Below are 18,732 nucleotides of genomic sequence, written 5' to 3' on the forward strand. Positions count from 1 at the left end.
ACAAACACTATTACTCAAATTTGGACATAGCAGTTTATTCCACACTGATAAAGTTAGTTTATAAAATATAAGCATAGTCTAAGTTATCCTTTAAAATTTAAATAAATGATAATTTTTTCATTTGCTGATTAGAAGTTCTTATGAGGTTTACTTGTTTTGTCCATATTATTTATGTTGTCATTATTAACTCTAGAAAAGTGAGATCATATTTTCTTCCTATAGGAAAATAAGATTTTCTAATTTTTCTGTTTATAAACTATAACTCAAATTTTTTGGATGCTATTTTTACCCACTTTATTTTTCTGTTGTAAGCCTCTCAGTCAATAAAATATTCTGAAAATCACAAATTTGATTGTTGACTTTTAGTCACATACTTCCACAGAACAAATAAAAGCATTTTGACAAGACTCATCAGCTTATATATACCCAAACCTCAACTAAATTATATATATATATATATACACACACACACACACACACACACACACACACACATATATATATATATTTAGTTACCATGTCTATGGATGCTAAATTTTAATATTTGTAAATAATATTTCTATTATTATAAATCTGTGCATCTGAATAAATTATATTCATATACTTAATATATGGAAGGTCAACTTTCTTGTTAATGAACTTAAAGGCAGAGCAAAACACATTTTAATATGTCAAAAAGGGTTAAGTGATTTAATACACAAAATTTTAAGAATGATGTATTTTCTAGAATCAATCTTATGTTAACAATTTCTTAGTTTATCTTTTGTTACATTGTGAATTAAAAAAAATATTCAGAGCATCTTTAGAACATCTTCACACTTCACACAGATACTATCATATTTTACTTAAACATATTTCATCAGGTTTTTTCTTACTCCTGTATAATATAAAGTCACAAAGTAAGAAAAATGTCACTAAATTAAGACTAATCAGGGGATTCAAGTAGCAGTTTTTTAAGAAAAAGTTCTTTATCACGGGAATCTTATTAAAGTTTATGCAGTGTAATTCAAGAGTTTTAAGTATGTTTGCAAAAGCATTGGGAAGGGAATAATAATAGATGTACATGACAAAACAAAGACAGAGAAGCAGTACAGTACATGAAAATTAGATAAGAGCTGGAGAAGTAGTTCAAATAAGTCTGAAATGTTTAATCTATAACATTCGTAGGATTTTGGTAGCTGAAACAGAAATAGAGGCAGAAAAAATTGATATTATTAAGGGATTAGTTTGATTTTGTGAATATTAGATTGGATGTACCAATAGCAGTGTTAACCTAGAGAAGTTTGTTTGACGTTATCAACTAATTATGAGATAGAATTGGCTCCATTTTACTGATGCAGAAAATGCCCCCCAGAGTGGTTAGGTCAATTTCCTCAAGGTTACACAGGTATTTCTATAAAAGCTTGGAATTCAAACCCAGTCCGTCTGACAACATAGGCTGTACTTTCAACCACTCCTCAATGGAGTGAATAACATTAAAATTAAAAATTAATGAGAAAGAAAATGAGAACAAAGAACAGAGCCTGGGAATTCCTACCCAAACCTCAAAAAAAGTAGAGAAATTAATGAGATCCATGGAGAAGAGGCCCAGGAGTATGAGAAGAAATCAGAAAAGAACAACGTAACAAAAAAGAAGGGAGAATTGCTAGAATAAGAGGATGGTCAACTGTATGAAATGTGGCAGTGTGCAATTAAAAGGGAAACACAAAGTCAAGGAAATTAAATTTGGGGCTTGATGTTTATTATTAGTTTTTAAGTAGGTAATTATAAATTGTAATAAACTATACTGTAGGTAAAACTGGGAAAGAAGCAAAAAAATAGACAGTAAGAAAACCAGATAGATAACTATAGACCTCACTTTCACTTGTGCTCTTGACCAGCCACTTCGGTTAAATTTTGCTCTTTTAATTGAAATTTCTTTCTGACTTGACTCCTTCCTCCCTTCTTCCCTTCCTCTCTTCATCCCTTCTTCTCCTTCTCCTTCTCCTTCTCCTCCTCCTCCTTCTCCTTCTCCTTCTCCTTCTCCAATAAAATTTTAATTGGTTGGGGAATACTGATGGTAGGGAGGCACCAATATGGAGTGAGAAGAATAAGATTCTGTCTCCTAACCTACAGATATATGGAGAGAAAGGGACTTCAGTCAGCTAAAGGAGAGATTGTGTAAACAGGTTGAAGAGGGGATCCACTTGCACTGTTGGCGGGAATGCAATCCGGCACAGTCACTCCGGAAAACAGTGTGGAGTTTCCTCAAAAAATTAAAACTAGAACTACCCTATGACCCAGCAATAGCACTGCTAGGAATCTACCCAAGGGATACAGGAGTGCTGATGCATAGGAACACTTATACCCCAATGTTTATAGCAACACTTTCAACAATAGCCAAATTATGAAAAGAGCTTAAATGTCCGTCAACTGATGAGTGGATAAAGAAGATGTGGTTTATATATACATTGACATACTACTTGACAATGAGAAAGAATGAAATTTTCCACTGGCAACAACGTGGATGGAACTGGAGGGTATTATGTAAGTGAAATAAGTCAGTCAGAGAAAGACAGGTATCATATGTTTTCACTCATATGTGGAATTTGAGAAACTTAACAGAAGACCATGGAGGAAGGGAAGGGGAAAAATAGTTTCAAACAGAGAGGAAGACAAACCATATGAGACTCTTAAATACAGAGAACAAACTGAGGGTTGATGGGGGGGAGCTGGGGAGAAGGGGAAATGGGTGATGGGCATTGTGGACGGCACTTTTTGGAATGAGCACTGGATGTTGTATGTAAGTGATGAATCATGGGAATCTATTCCCAAAGCCAAGAGGACACTGTACACACTGTATGTTAGCTAACTTGACAATAAATTATATTTAAAAAAACATTAAAAAATAAACAAGTTGAAGATACAAGACTGTTTAATTCTCAGTGCTGAGACAAACCAAACTATTTACGAGAACTGAAATCATCTGTACCAAGTGTCACAATTTCATGTGTGTGTGTGAGTGAGAGAGAGTGAAAGGCTAGATTCTAAATACTTTATAAGTTAGAGGCCAAAGAGTCTCTGTTGCAGCTACTCAACTCTACCTTTGTAGTGCAAAAATAACCAAAGACAATGAGTAAATCAGTGGGTGTGTTCTAATAAAGCTGTATTGACAAAAAGAGGAGAAGGCCACCTTTTCCCCAGGAACTTTCCAAAAGACCCATGAAATCTTAAATAGAAACTATTAAAGGACAGATTGCATCCCAACACTCCATGGATCCCTTGCATCAAAGCATACCTTCACTGTGTCTCTCAGTCTCAAACTATTATATCATAATTGTTTCCTAATCCTAACTAAACATTGAAAACCACACATCAAATTTAACATTCAAATCTCATAAATATCCTAATTTTGACCTGGAAAAGTACTAAAACAAGACAGTGTTTTCCTTTACTGCTGAAACCAGTAAGCTCAGCTTGCTCTTCTCAACGGAATGTGTCAATAGTATTAGAGGAGCTAACTTTTGGCACCTTCCTTGTGCCAGTGTATTTCTTACTTTGCTCATTCTTTCTTCTTTCTGGAATATATACTTGCCCTATCTCTTCATGGTACTATAGGCCCTTCAAGATGCCATTTGACTAATCTCTTCACTGTGGCTCCGTCCCTTATATTCCCTGATGAAGAGTCATTTCCCCATGACTTGGGGGAGAAAAGATCTGAGGAATTTGGAGTAAGGGAGATCTGGGTTTGAATATTGGGCTTGCCATCCATGAGTGGGGTGGTGTTAGACCTGCTTCTTATCATCTTTCAGCCTCTTTTCCTCTTTTATAAAATGGCATCATTACACTCCACTTTACATGATTGCTTAAGGGCTGAATGAGATAGGGAAGTTTGTTCTTTATATATTGTGTTTCAAATGTGTGGCAGACCATTTCTATATAATTTGTATTTCTAAAGTTTTACCTATTTATAGGTATGAAACACATTTTGGGTTTTTCTCAACAAATTTTATTACATTTAATCCTTTCTAATTTCTTAGACTATTTTATATAATTTTGGATTTTCTATTTGTTATTATGCTTCAGATACTAAATTTGCCTACCCACTGAACCAACTTTGTTAGGCTCATCTTTCATTCTATATAATAATATCTCAAAATATAAACAAAAGTTAATTGTTTAACAATCATGTGAATGTGTTTTCCTGAATTGCCTAATAGAAAAATTCTGTTAAATCATTTTCCCCTTTTCTTTTTTTAGAGAGAGAGCACAGTGCGGGAGAGGGACAGTGGAGACAGGTAGAGAATCTCAAGCAGACTGAGGGAGAGAGAAAGAGAGTCTCTCAGGCAAGCTCCACCGTCAGTTCAGTGCCTGACACAGGGCTCAATCCCATGACCCTGGGATCATGACCTGAGCTGAAATCAAGAGTTGGACGCTCAACCAACGGAGCCACCCAGGCAGGCCTAACTCATTTTTCTAAATCTAGATGGTAACTGATGACAAAAAGTAAGCACGTGAACAGCACAAACGTTCGCCTTTGAAACTCTGCCATGTCTTATACATTTGCAAACCTAAACCCTTATGTCTGTGAAAGGAGTAGAAACAAGGGATCCTCTGAACCACAGTAAGGAAGTCTTCAAAATCTTATTTTGGAATGTGGATAATGTGGGTAATTCTGTTTGAAAGCCAATTATAAAAGTGGATAACCAGGAAAGGACTAATAACAAGTGTGTTTGGATTTGCTTTGCTCTGCTATAGGCTTCAGTGTTAATATTGAATAGCAGTTTGGAGTGAGACACAGCAATGTGCTTTGGTATCTTTGTGCTTGCAATGTACTTGCTTCACTTGAATTAGTTGACTTCATCATTTTGCAACACTTGAATCAAATATTAACATGACACAAGCGTTAAACAGTGACAGTGTTTAACTGAAGAGAACAAACCTTTCAGTGTCCTTCCTCTGCAGTTCTAGAAGTTAATAGATGGATCCTCAGAAGACAAGCAGAAAAATAGAATGGATTATAGAGGATAAAGGTGAAACTTGTGTGCACATTCTTATGAGAACTTAATTTCTCTGAAACAGATGGGAAATTTCTTTCAAATTACCTTTTCTGTAAAAAACATCATTTTTACCAGGGAAAAGGAATGTTTAGTTCTGATGACCATGGAAACAACACACATCTAATTTCAAGTTTAGATAGTGGAGTTAATGGGTGAGATTCAAGCATAAAAATCAAACCTTTTATTTCCTTGCTTAAATGATAATAGCACCCAGGAGATGGCATTCCTTAGATAAATAACCCTTTCCTTTATGATGCAATAAATAGATTTGTTTTGTTTTAATAAGTTAGATTTTGTATTTAAATAAGTATTTCAGAATGACTATTTTTCTGCACAGTTGTTTCCCATGTTGACTTCCTCTTGAAGCTAGTAATGTTTTTATAGAATACCATACTCCAGGATCATCTTGCTTCCACAAATTCATTTTTCAAGTGTTTATGCCCTTCATAAGGAATTTGATTCCTTTTCTCCCATTATTAAGAAAAACATTGGTTCTGAAGTTAAATATAAAAGATAAAATTATCAAATGACATTTCATGTGCTTATATCCTTAATACTGCAGCCCCCTCCTTTCCTGCAGGGAAGGAGAGGATACAGTATGATCTAACAGGCTTAAGAATTCTGACATTTAAAACTAAAACAGGAACAGACCAAGAGGGTCTTAACGTTCCTGCCTCATGGGCAGGATGCTTTGGAAGAGGGAGAAAGAAGGGGCAGAGGAGGAGGGAGAAAGACAGGGGGAGAGAGGGGGGGAGAGAGCTGTTGTGTCGAATGATATAATTGAAAACACATTATATAAATTTTAAACTTGCTTTCTCTCCCTGTGGTGAATGTCTTATATCTCTAAGGCATGTGTCCAATATACTGTCTTGATTTGGATATACAATTTTAAGTGGACAAAGAGATAGGCACAAATTACTGAATGAGGAAACCCAACTGGAGAGACAAGATTGGCAGAGAAATGAGGAAAGGAGATTATACTTTCAGCTTGGGAATTATTTACCTCTAAAATTTTTTTAAGTAAATATCTTTGTTGTTAGTAAAATCTCAACATTTAACTGCTTTTGCAACTAGACTTGTATCTTTTAGTTGTGCCTTAAACACTGTAGGTGAAAATAACGTCCTCATCATCATCATTACCATCATATCAGATTTGCTTTTCATTCCTGCCTAAAAAGATAACTATTGTAAAAATGCAGATTAAGAAAATCAAATCTATCAAAAGTTAAGCTAATTTTTTAAATGTACATTGGTAGAGTAAAACTGCAGACATGAGATTCAAAAGTCATTCTCCTCTCCTGATGAGTCAGAAGATTATAAAACAGGATGTTGGGTTAATCCAACCCTCAAACACAAAATTAGACTCCAAAACAAGACTGGGCAAGAGAGAAAGTGCCTTGCTCAACGGCAAACCAAAACTAGCAGAAGCTTGATCTTTAAGAAAACAATTCAAGAAAGGCTTCCCTAAGGGTAAGATGTAAAACTATGCAGGTCAGAAAGAAGTATCAAAAGTTTTGAAAATTGGAAAGCTCTTTATTAGTGACCCTAATGGTTTGGATTGTTTAGTATTTATTTTGAAGAAAAAAAAAAGCAAAAATTGGAGTGAGACTTGATGGAATTTTCTCTCAGCTGTATAATAATCTCTAAAGATGAACTTTAGAGATTTAATTTATGATGCTTGAATGCCATACACATTTATAGATCTATGTATTTCATGTCAATAGAAATTCAAGGACTTAGGCAGGGAGTCTGCCTCTTTCTCTCTCCCTCAAAATAAATAAATAAACATTTAAAAATAAGGTAAAATAGCTTTATTATTAATTAAAAAATGACATAAGAGGGAACGTTCAGGTGAACCTCTGATTCATGAAAAATAAATGTATGTTTTTCATGGTACAAGTTACTTAATTAAAAAAAACACAACAAATTATGTGTTCCTGTATGAAAATATTTTATATTTATCTCTATAACACATTTTTGCTTATATAATTAGCTGAAATAATGTTATATCTAAGTCTAATAACAAACTAAAAAAATTGGGGTGGATTTGAGAATTGTATTTGCTTTGTGAATTTCTCTTTTTATTTATTAAAATTCTATTATTAAACTATAGCTAAAGTGCATGTTATATTAGTTTCAGGTGTAACAGTGATTTGACAATTCTATACATTAGCAATGCTTCCTACTATAAATGTAGTCATCATCTGTCAGTATGCAATGTTGTTACAATATATTGACTATATTTGCTATGCTATAATTTTCATCTATGTGACTTATTTATTTTATAACTAGACGTTTGTACCTCTTAATCCCCTTCATCTATTTCATCAAAGCCCACAATCCCTTCCCCTTGGCAACTACCAGTTTGTTCTCTGTATTTATGAGTGTTTTTGGTTTTTGTTTGTTAATTCGTCTTGTTTTTTAAATTCCACATACAAGTGAAATTTGTCTTTCTCTTTCTGACTTATTTGACTTAGCCTAATACCTGCTAGGTATATCCATGTTGTCCCACATAGCAAGATCTTCTTCTTTTTTTTTTCTAATTTTTTTGATGTTTATTTTTAAGTGAGAGAGAGAGAGAGACAGAGTGTGAGTATGGAAGGTCAGAGAGAGAGGGAGACACAGAATCTGAAGCAGTCTCCAGGCTCTGATCTGTCAATATACAGCCTGACTTGGGATTCAAACCCACGAACTGTGAGATCATGACCCGAGCTGCTTAACCAACTGAAAACATACGAGTGCATTTATCATTTGAAATTGGTGTTTTTTTTTTTTTTTTTTTTTTTTTTAGGTAAATATCTGGTAATGGAATTACTAGTTTGTATGGTTATTTCTTTTTTATTTTATTTTATTTTTTTGGAGGAAACCCCATACTGCTTTTTACAGTAGTTGGGCCAATTTCCATTTGCACCAACAGTACAAGATGGTTCCCCTTTCTCCAAATTCTCACCAACACTTGTTATTGTGAATCTCTTTTTAAATTACATTTGTTGAAATTACTCAATTCAGACTAACCAAGACTGGGATATCAAAGCTATTTGTTTGATATCTTCAGAAATATTGCACTGTTGAGAACATCATATAGATTAAGTAAAACAGACACTATTTCTCTTCTTTGAGAATTTTAATTAGCAAATTAACTACTGATTGTCCTTCCCTTGATGCCTGATATTTGTTTTTTATTTATCTGTAAGTGTGCTGTAATATATTTTTTTAAAGTTTTTTTAAATGTTTATGTATTTTTGAGAGAGAGAGAGAGAGAGAAAGAAGAGAGAGTGAGAGAGAGAGCGCACACACACGTGGGGGATGGGCAGACAGAAAAGGAGACACAGAATCCAAACCAGGTTCCAGGATCTAAGTAGTCAGCACAGAGCCCAACGTCAGGCTTGAACTCATGAACAGTGAGATCATGACCTGAGCTGAAGTCAGACACTTAACTGACTGAGCCACCCAGGAGCCCTTATAACATATTCTTTAAACCTTTGCAGAAGTAGAAAAAGAGTTCCTTTTCCATAGTTCTGATATTTTTTCCTGTACTAAATGAGCTCAGCTCTGATTTTCTGATTTGCATACCTCTGTGTAAATTTTAAAGTCAATTAAGAATGCCTGGTAAGAAAAATGTGGCAGTGGCTACCCCACTTTCAGAAACTAATTTTTTTTGGTTAAAGTTTTTAAAATTTATTTATTTATTTATTTATTCATTCATTCACTCATTCATTGATTCATATTAAATATAATTTATTGTCAGATTGGTTTCCAAACAACACCCAGTGCTCATCCCAACAGGTGCCCTCCTCAATGCCCATCACCCACTTTCCCCTCTGCCCCCTCCCCATCAACCCTCAGTTTGTTCTCTATTTAACTCTCTTATGGTTTGCCTTCCTCTCTCTCTAAATTTTTCCCCCTTCCACTCCCCCATGGTTCTCTGTTAAGTTTCTCAGAATCCACATATGAGTGAAAACATATGTTAACTCTCTTTCTCTGCCTTATTTCACTTAGCATATTACCCTCCAGTTCCATCCATGTTGCTGCAAATGACCAGATTTCATTCTTTCTCATTGCCAAGCAGTATTCCATTGTATATATAAACCACATCTTCTTTATCCATTCATCAGTTGATGGACACTTAGACTCCTTCCATAATTTAGCTATTGTTGAAAGTGCTGCTATAAACGTTGGGGTACACGTACCCTATGCATCAGCACTCCTGTATCCCTTGGGTCAATTCCTAGTTGTGCTATTCTGGGTCATAGGGTAGATCTATTTTTAATTTTTTGAGGAACCTCCACATTGTTTTCCAGATTGGCTGCACCAGTTTGCATTTCCAACAGTGCAAGAGGGTTCCCATTTCTCCACATCCTCTCCAGCATCTATAGTCTCCTGATTTGTTCATTTTAGCCACTCTTACTGCGGGAGGTGGTATCTCAGTGTGGTTTTGATTTGTATTTCCCTGATGAGGAGTGACGTTGAGCATCTTTTCATGTGTCTTTTGGCCGTCTGGATGTCTTCTCTAGAGAAATGTCTATTCATGTCTTCTGCCCATTTCTTCGCTGGATTATTTGTTTTTTGGGTGTGGAGTTTGGTGAGTTCTTTATAGATTTTGGATACAAGCCCTTTGTCTGATATGTCATTTGCAAATATCTTTTCCCATTCCATCAGTTGCCTTTTAGTTTTGTTGATTATTTCTTTTGCAGTGCAGAAGCTTTTTATCTTCATGAGATCCCAATAGTTCATTATTGCTTTTAATTTCCTTGCCTTGGAGATATGTCAAGTAAGAAATTGCTGCGGCTGAGGTCAAAGAGGTTTTTTTCCTGCTTTCTCCTCTAGGGTTTTAATGGTTTCCTGTTTCACATTCAGGTCCTTCATCCATTTTGAGTTATTTTTGTGAGTGGTGTAAGAAAGTGGTCTAGTTTCATTCTTCTGCATGTTGCTGTCAAGTTCTCCCAGCACGATTTGTTTCCTGCTTTGTCAAAGATTAGTAGGCCATACATTTCTGGGTCCAATTCTGGGGCCTCTATTATTTTCCATTGGTCTATGTGTCTGTTTTTGTGTCAATACCATACTGTCTTGATGATTACAGCTTTGTAGTAGAGGCTAGAGTCTGGGGTTGTGATGCCTCCCGCTTTGGTTTTCTTCTTCAATATTACCTTGCTATTCGATGTCTTTTGTGGTTCCATACAAATCTTAGGATTGCTTGTTTTAGCTTTGAGAAGAATGCTGGTGCAAATTTGATTGGGGATTGCATTGAATGTGTAGATTGTTTTGGGTTGTATTGAAATTTTAACAATATTTATTCTTCCAATCCATGAGCATGGATTGTTTTTCCATTTCTTTGTATCTTCAATTTTCTTCATAAGCTTTCTATAGTTTTCAGCATACAGATCTTTTACATCTTTGGTTAGGTTTATTCCTAGGTATTTTATGATTCTTGGTGCAATTGAAAATGGGACCAGATTTTTTACTTCTCTTTATATTGCTTCATTATTGATGTATAAAAATGCAACCGATTTCTGTACATTGATTTTGTACCCTGCAACTTTGCTGAATTCATGTATCAGTTCTAGCAGACTCTTGGTGGAATCTGTCAGGTTTTCCATGTAGAGTATCATGTCATCTGCAAATAGTGAAAGTTTGACTTCATCTTTGCAATTTTGATGCCTTTGATTTAATTTTGTTGTCTGATTGCTGATGCTAGGACTTCCAACACTATGTTAAGCAACAGTGGTGAGAGTGGCCATCCCTGTCGTGTTCCTGATCTCAGGGGGAAGGCTCTCAGTTTTTCTTCATTGAGAATGATATTAGTTGTGGGCTTTTCTTAAATAGCTTTTATGATGTTTAAATATGTTCCTTCTATCCCGACTTTCTTGAGGGTTTTTATTAAGAAAGGATGCTGAATTTTGTCAAATGCTTTTTCTGCATCGATTGACAGGATCATATGGTTCTTATCTTTTCTTTTATTAATGTGATGTATCACATTGATTTATTTGCAAATACTGAACCAGCCCTGCAGTCCAGGAATGAATCCCACTTGATCATGGTGAATAATTCTTTTTATATGCTGTTGAATTTGATTTGCTAGTATACTGTTGAAAGTTTTTGCATCCATATTCATCAGGAATATTGGCCTATGGTTCTCTTTTTTTGCTGGGTCTCTGTCTGGTTTGGGAATCAAAGTAATGCTGGCTTCATAGAATGAGTCTGGAAGCTTTCCTTCCCTTTCTATTTTTTGGAACACCTTGAGAAGGATAGGTATTATCTATGCTTTAAATGTCTGCTAGAATTCCTCAGGGAAGCCATCTGGCCCTGGAATCTTATTTGTTGGGAGGCTTTTGATAACTGATTCAATTTCTTCACTAGTTATGGGTCTGTTCAAATTTTCTTTCTTCCCATTGGAGTTTTCGAATGTGTGGGAGTTTAGGAATCTGACCATTTCTTTCAGGTTGTCCAGTTTGTTGGCATATAATTTTTCATAGTATTCCCTGATAATTGCTTGTATTTCTGAGGGATTGGTTGTAATAATTTCATTTTAATTCATGATTTTATCTGTCCTCTCTTTTCTTTTTGAGAAGCCTGGCTAGAGGTTTGTCAATTTTGTTTCTTTTTCAAAAAACCAGCTTTTGGTTTCATTGATCTGCTCTACTGTTTGGTTTTTTTGTTTGTTTGTTTTTTTGTTTTGTTTTGTTTTTTGTATTCTACATTGTTTTTTTTTCTGCTCTAATCTTTATTATTTCTCTTCTTCTACTGGGTTTGGGGTGTCTTTGCTGTTCTGCTTCTAGTTCCTTTAGGTGTGCTGTTAGATTTTGTATTTGGGATTTTTCTTGTTTCTTGAGATAGGCCTGGATTGCAATGTACTTTCCTCTCAGGACTGCCTTTGTTGCATCCCAAAGCATTTAGATTATTGTATTTTAATTTTCATTTGTTTCCATATATTTTTAAATTTCTTCTCTAATTGCCTGCTTGACCCATTCATTCTTTAGTAGGATATTCTTTAACCTCCATGCTTTCGGAAGTTTTCCAGACTTTTTCCTGTGGTTGTTTTCAAGTTTCATAGCATTGTGATCTGAAAGTGTGTATGGTATGATCTCAATTCTTGTATACTTATTAAGGGCTGTTTTGTGACCCAGTATGTGATCTATCTTGGAGAATGTTCCATGTGCACTTGAGAAGAAAGTATATTCTGTTGCTTTGGGATGCAGAATTCTAAATATATCTGTCAAGTCCATCTGGTCCAATGTATTGTTCAGGGCCATTGTTTCTTTACTGATTCTCTGTCTAGATGCTCTATCCATTGTTGTAAGTGAAGTATTAAAGTCCCCTGCAATTACCACATTCTTATCAATAAGGTTGCTTATGTTTGGGATTAATTATTTTATATATTTGGGGGCTACCAAATTCGGTGCATAGACATTTATAATTGTTAGCTCTTCCTGATGGATAGACCCTGTAATTATTATATAATGCCCTTCTTCATCTCTTGTTACAGCCTTTAATTTAAAGTCTAGTTTGTCTGATATAAGTATGGCTACTCCAGCTTTCTTTTGACTTCCAGTAGCATGATACATAGTTCTCCATCCCCTCACTTTCAATCTGAAGGTGTACTCAGGTCTAAAATGAGTCTCTTGTAGACAGAAAATAGATGGGTCTTGTTTTTTTTTTTTTTTTTATCCACTCCAATACCCTATGTCTTTTGGTTGGAGCATTTAGTCCATGTACATTCAGTGTTATTTTTGAAAGATAATGGGTTTAGAGTCATTGTGGTGTCTGTAGGTTTCACACTTGTAGTGATGTCTCTGGTACTTTGTGGTCCTTGCAACATTTCACTCACAGAGTCCCCTTAGGATCTCTTGTAGGGCTGGTTTAGTGGTGATGAATTCTTTCAGTTTTTGTTTGTTTGGGAAAACCTTTATCTCTCCTTCTATTCTGAATGACAGACTTGCTGGATAAAGGATTCTTGGCTGCATATTTTTCCTGTTGATCACATTGAAGATTTCCTATCATTCCTTTCTGGCATGCCAAGTTTCAGTAGATAGGCCTGGTACTACCCTTATGTGTCTACCTTTTTAGGTGAAGGCCCGTTTATCCCTAGCTGCATTCAGAATTCTCCATTTATCCTTGTATTTTGCCAGTTTCACTATGATATGTCATGCAGAAGATCGATTCAAGTTACGTCTGAAGGGAGTTCTCTGTGCCTCTTGGATTTCAATGCCTGTTTCCTTCCCCAGATTGGGGAAGTTCTCAGCTATGATTTGTTCAAGTACACCTTCAGCCCCTTTCTCTCTCTCTTCTTCTGGAATTCCTATGATATGGATATTGTTCCATTTGATTGCATCACTTCGTTCTCTAATTCTCCCCTCTTACTCCTGGATTTTTTTATCTCTCTTTTTCTTAGCTTCCTCTTTTTCCATAGTTTTATCTTCTAATTCTCCTATTCTCCCCTCTGCCTCTTCGATCTGTGCTGTAGCCACCTCCATTTAATTTTGTACCTCATTTATAGCATTTTTAAATTCATCATGACTATTTTTTGGTCCCTTGATCTCTGTAGCAATAGATTCTCTGCTCTTTTCAAGCCCAGCAATTAATTTTATAACTCTTATTCCAAATTTTTGTTCAGTTATATTGCTTAAGTTGGTTTTGATCAATTCGTTAGCTATCACTACTTCCTGGAGTTTCTTTTGAGAATTCTTCCGTTTCATCATATTGGCTAGTTGTCTGTCCCTTACGTGTTTTAAAAGCTTGTTGTGTGCTCTGCACCTGTGAGCACTGCTATATTAAAGGGGGATCATACACCATCCAGAGCCTGGCCCCTCAGGAGGTGTTTTCTTGGAAATTGTTACTTTCTCTCTCGTTCTGACTTTGGTTATTTTGTTACCCTACTCATAGTGATATTTTGGACCCTCCACCAGGTGTGCTTTGATTTGTTCCTTGGAGTAGCCCTGTCTTTTCTCCAGTTTTCCCATTTTCTTCCTGGTAGATTCAGTCTCTTTTCCTCCCAGACTCTGGGGTTCAAAGTACTTTGCCTTCAGCACTTTTTTGTTTGACAAACATGAGAAGTATGGATCCCCCTCCTTCTCTGCCATCTTGGCCCCGAGAAAATAATTTTTGATTATTTGCATCAATTCCTTTATTTGTTTAAAATGTAACTGAAAGAATTTGGGAAAAAAGGAATTTTTAAGGTAGAGTACCCACACAGTAAACAATACAAGACAGTTTATACTAGTGTTTTTTTATGTTGTATAGATCAGTTCTTCAAAAATGTTGATGTGCTTATAAATCACCTGGGAACCTTGTTACAATGAAGGTTTTGATTCAGGAGGACTGGGTAAAGCCTCATATTGTGTGTTTTTCTAACAATCTTCCAAATGATGTTACTTCTGCTGACCTTGGAACATGCTTGATGTATTAAGGAGATTGACCATAACTGCTGTAAATGTTACAGGCATTTTAAAAAAGGGGGAGAATGTCAGATGTAAGTCCTCAGTGTTGGGAAAAATTGTAAAAGACTTTGAAATGGGCACATACAGAAATAAACTACTGGGTATTCTATTAACAAAGCCCTCTGGGTTATATGATTGTATAGGGTATGCAAATGTTCAACGCCATTGAGATACTTTATGAGACTCTATGTCAGAAAGAATTGACAACAATGCAAATAACTCCTACTGAAAGAAATTAACTTTGTTTTGTGTTTTTATGATTGATTATTGCCTTGTGAATATTGAATTTTATTAACAAAATGATTTTAGGATTTTTGATTACATGTGTGTCTGTTCTTTGAATTCTCCTATAAAATAGTTTACATCTTATTGGTACCCTCAGTAAATAATAAGAATATAAAATTTTTGTTTTGTAGACATTTTATATTTGAATGAGAGTCATGATCTTATCCTTAAAAAATATATCTTTGAACTTAATGGAAGGCTTCATTTAAGAGTTATAATTTGAATTGAGCTTGGATACATAGGTAAGAAACGTCTAGGTCAAGAGGGTGATAGGAAGAATATATTCTAAGAAAAGGAACAACATAAGACAAGTAATGGGGCATTGATAATGACATTGACACATTTATAAACAGGCAGGTAAGTGTGATTGGTAGTGGGGCTTAGTGTAGGTGTATAGCTAAGGATTTAAATGGGCATTTCAACCTGAATGCAATATTTAAAGAAAATTAGTGTAACATACAACATAAATATCAAAAGAAAAGAGTAAATAAAGATAAAAATGCAGGAATTCCTAGTACTTTGGTGTAATTCATGACATAATTATGCACATTTAAGCCAAAATTGACAATATTTAATGAATGACTCTATAAAGGATAAGAGGGGGAAAAAAAACAAAGTGACCATACTGTTATTTTTAGAAGCTTTTTTTTTACATTAAAATCATTTAAAACTTATAAAAAACAGCAAAATTAGTATAGATATTCTGATATAATCAGATTCAACATTTTAAAAAATTTTACTGAGCTTGATTTCTCTCTCTCTCCCCTACCCTGCATGTGTGTGTATGTGTGTATTTATATCATCCCTCCCTCTTCTATCTTTCCCTCTCTCTTCCTTTCTTTTTCTCTTATCTATTATCTTAACCTCCTGAAAATTGGTATCAGTATTATAATTTTTACAGTTTTGAAGTAGAATTTTTATAGAATGTTGTTGCCCCTAAGAATAAAATATAAATATTAAAAAAAAAATAAATTAAAGAAGACTAGACATTTTGGAGAGAAGTTGTCTTGATCAATATAGATCTGAGTCAGCAAACATAAAATAGCATTTCAATTGAAATTAAGCCTTTGTACTATGATATGTCACTTGAATTTTTGGACAAAACACTGATGAGACATTTTTCTTTCACAGGTACTATAGAAACTGGATATTTTTCTGAGTATGTTAAGATTCCTAACTTTAAGAGACATTTGAATTTGTCCACAAAGTTTCTCTTATTTTTTATTGAAGGTCAGGTATCATGAAGCTATGGTTTAAGGGACATATCTAACCTGTTGCCTGCTTTTGTATATAGAGTAGAGCCGGTAAAATAAAGATGGTTTAAATTTTTAAAAATCATTGAAAAGTTAAGGAATAATATTTTGTGGTATGTGCAAAAATATATAAAATTCAACTTTCAGTGTCCATAGATAAAGTTTTTTTTGGAACCCAGCCATGCCATTCACTTATGTAGCATCTGTAGCTGCTATCCATTAGAATGGCAGAGTTGAATAGTTATGACAGAGAAGGTTTGTCCCACAAAGCTTAAAATAGTTAGTATATAGTCTTTTATAGAATAAAAAAAAGAAAAGTTGTCAACACCTACTTAAGGTGATATGAGGTAATCTGTCTCCTTCTCTAACCGTGAAATGATTGACAGTGGTGGTGGTGCCCAAATATAAGTGTTTGTTCCAGTTTGGGGTGCTGTGAGGCTGCTTCCCCATGATCTCTCAGAGACATATTATTACATGTTGTATAACAAGTTATGAAATATAAAGAACTGCTCCCCACATTTTCCTCTCTCCCTTGGGAATTGAATGGCCTCTGCCTTCTATACAATTCTCTCCCAATGGTAGCTTTCCAAGCCCAATTTTTCCCAGATGAACAAAAAAAATACTCAGATGGATAATGGCCAAAATGCCTTAGCTGTGAGACCAAGGGTCGCATGGCCCATTTCACTCTGCAAATTTTTCATTCATTGGGAACAGATGGGTGCAATACTTGGTAAAGAAGTTCTCAACCCTCCTAGGGACATTTGGAAATGTCTGGAGGCATTTGAAAAATTTTTTTCTTAAAAACTGAAAATCAACTATCAACAGTTAATGGAGAGATAACAGGGGTGTGAAACATTATGCAATGCATGTGACAGTGAAAAATTACCCTTTGAAAGATTTCAACACACTCTCATTCAGAAATATTGCTTTAAAGCATTAAAAACAAAAATGGAACTTTTATTTTCTCTCTTTCAAAACACAATCAAAAATTGATATGGTGCCCATCTGGCTCAGCAACAACATACCACTAGTGAAATAATAACTCTCAACTAGACAATGACAAGTGCTCAATGCTCTCAGTCTTGTGTGGTTTTCCTGTAGCCATTTGGAGACAAGTTTTAGATGAGTTACTGTTTTTTATTTTAATAAATGAGAATGATTAATTATAAAAATATATCTTACAATATTTTAAAAGATTTTGAGAGAATTGTTCCCCTTTAATTTAATACAGATTAATAATCCCCAAACTGTTTCATAAATGAAAAACATGATCTTTTTCATTTTACTCACATTTCTATATACTCCTGAAATGAAAAATTTTTCTTTAGCCAGTGGTTAGGAAACTTATAACCTCATAGATTTTAGCCCTCAAAGAGGTACTGGCATGGTTAATTGAGTAAATTGGAACACATTTTTTAAAATTCCACATTAGAATTGACCAATCATTTTTCATTTTCAGCAAATAGTCCAAAGTTAGATGTATAGATGCACTACAGTAAAGCCAGGTATTTTAACAAAATATATAATGAAAAGGACTCCAGGAATTTTAAGCTGAATTGGTAAAACAAACCCACAATGGATTAGGGCTATTCATGATTTTAGTTAGGTTGATAAACTTCCCTTTTTGCTCTATGAAATATTACCAAGGAACTGGAGATACAATTTTTATTTTGGATCTCCAATAAATTCATGACCTATTACTAATTTAACCTTTTTGTATATATGACTTATATATCGTGAATCGTTTTGAATATCATTTTTCACTTTCCTAAACCTGTAAAGGGAAGTTTTATTATTCCTGTGGGGTTTTTTAATCCAAAGCAAAACTGTGCTTTGGGCATAGACAGATTGTGAAAAAAGCCAATGGAGAAGACAAGCACATTCTTGATTGGTTTAGGCATCTTGAGTCAGAGTGGAAGGGTTGCAAGTAGATTCTCAGGGTGCCTCGCCTACCCCTCAGGCACTGTTTCCCACAGGACACTGTCATGCCTACACCATCCACTCCATTTCAATGTATGCTTCTATGATATAACTTGTGAGTGTTTGGAAGACTTTCAAGAAGTTTGGCCATACTTTATGTAATCATCAAATTCTATTCGAATAGAAGTTTTGTCTATATAAGGCATGGCTCAATGTCTTTTACCTGCTTGTCACATAAAGTTTAATGTCTTAAGACATGGAAGGTAAATGTCAATCCCAGTCAATTTGGTTTGGGAATCTGATGGGATTTCACAGACTTTAATTATGTTAATTTTGCACAATGACACCAGGACCCTTAATTCTCTTTTGTAAAGACTCAACTGAGACTAGGTATGGATCAGTTGAAACCAATTATTGCCTTTGACAGTAACAGTTGAGGAGCCATCAATAAATCACTCAGCATCTCTAGTATCTAAGGACAGTACCACCTAGGAGATTATCTTCCAAGATCCTCTTAGTGTCCTTATCTGTTAGTAAGCAAGTGCTCTTTCCTAGAGACTTTCTCTAGTAAGGCAGCCAGAATTTCAAGAAAAAAATACAATTTTCATGATGTTGGGCTGTGCCTTAATCTACCCATGCCACTTTACTTAAAGGGGATCTTATATGTCCATCTACTTTATGGCAACAAAAAAAACTCATTTCTAGGAAGTCTGAGTAAGCACAGTTATTTGTATATAATATATTTTTAAGTATAATTACTTGAATACTTTCTATGCTCAGCTACTAAGATATGAAAGCTTC

The sequence above is a fragment of the Panthera uncia genome (assembly GCF_023721935.1).
Source record: "Panthera uncia isolate 11264 chromosome A1 unlocalized genomic scaffold, Puncia_PCG_1.0 HiC_scaffold_16, whole genome shotgun sequence".
Taxonomy (NCBI): domain Eukaryota; kingdom Metazoa; phylum Chordata; class Mammalia; order Carnivora; family Felidae; genus Panthera; species Panthera uncia.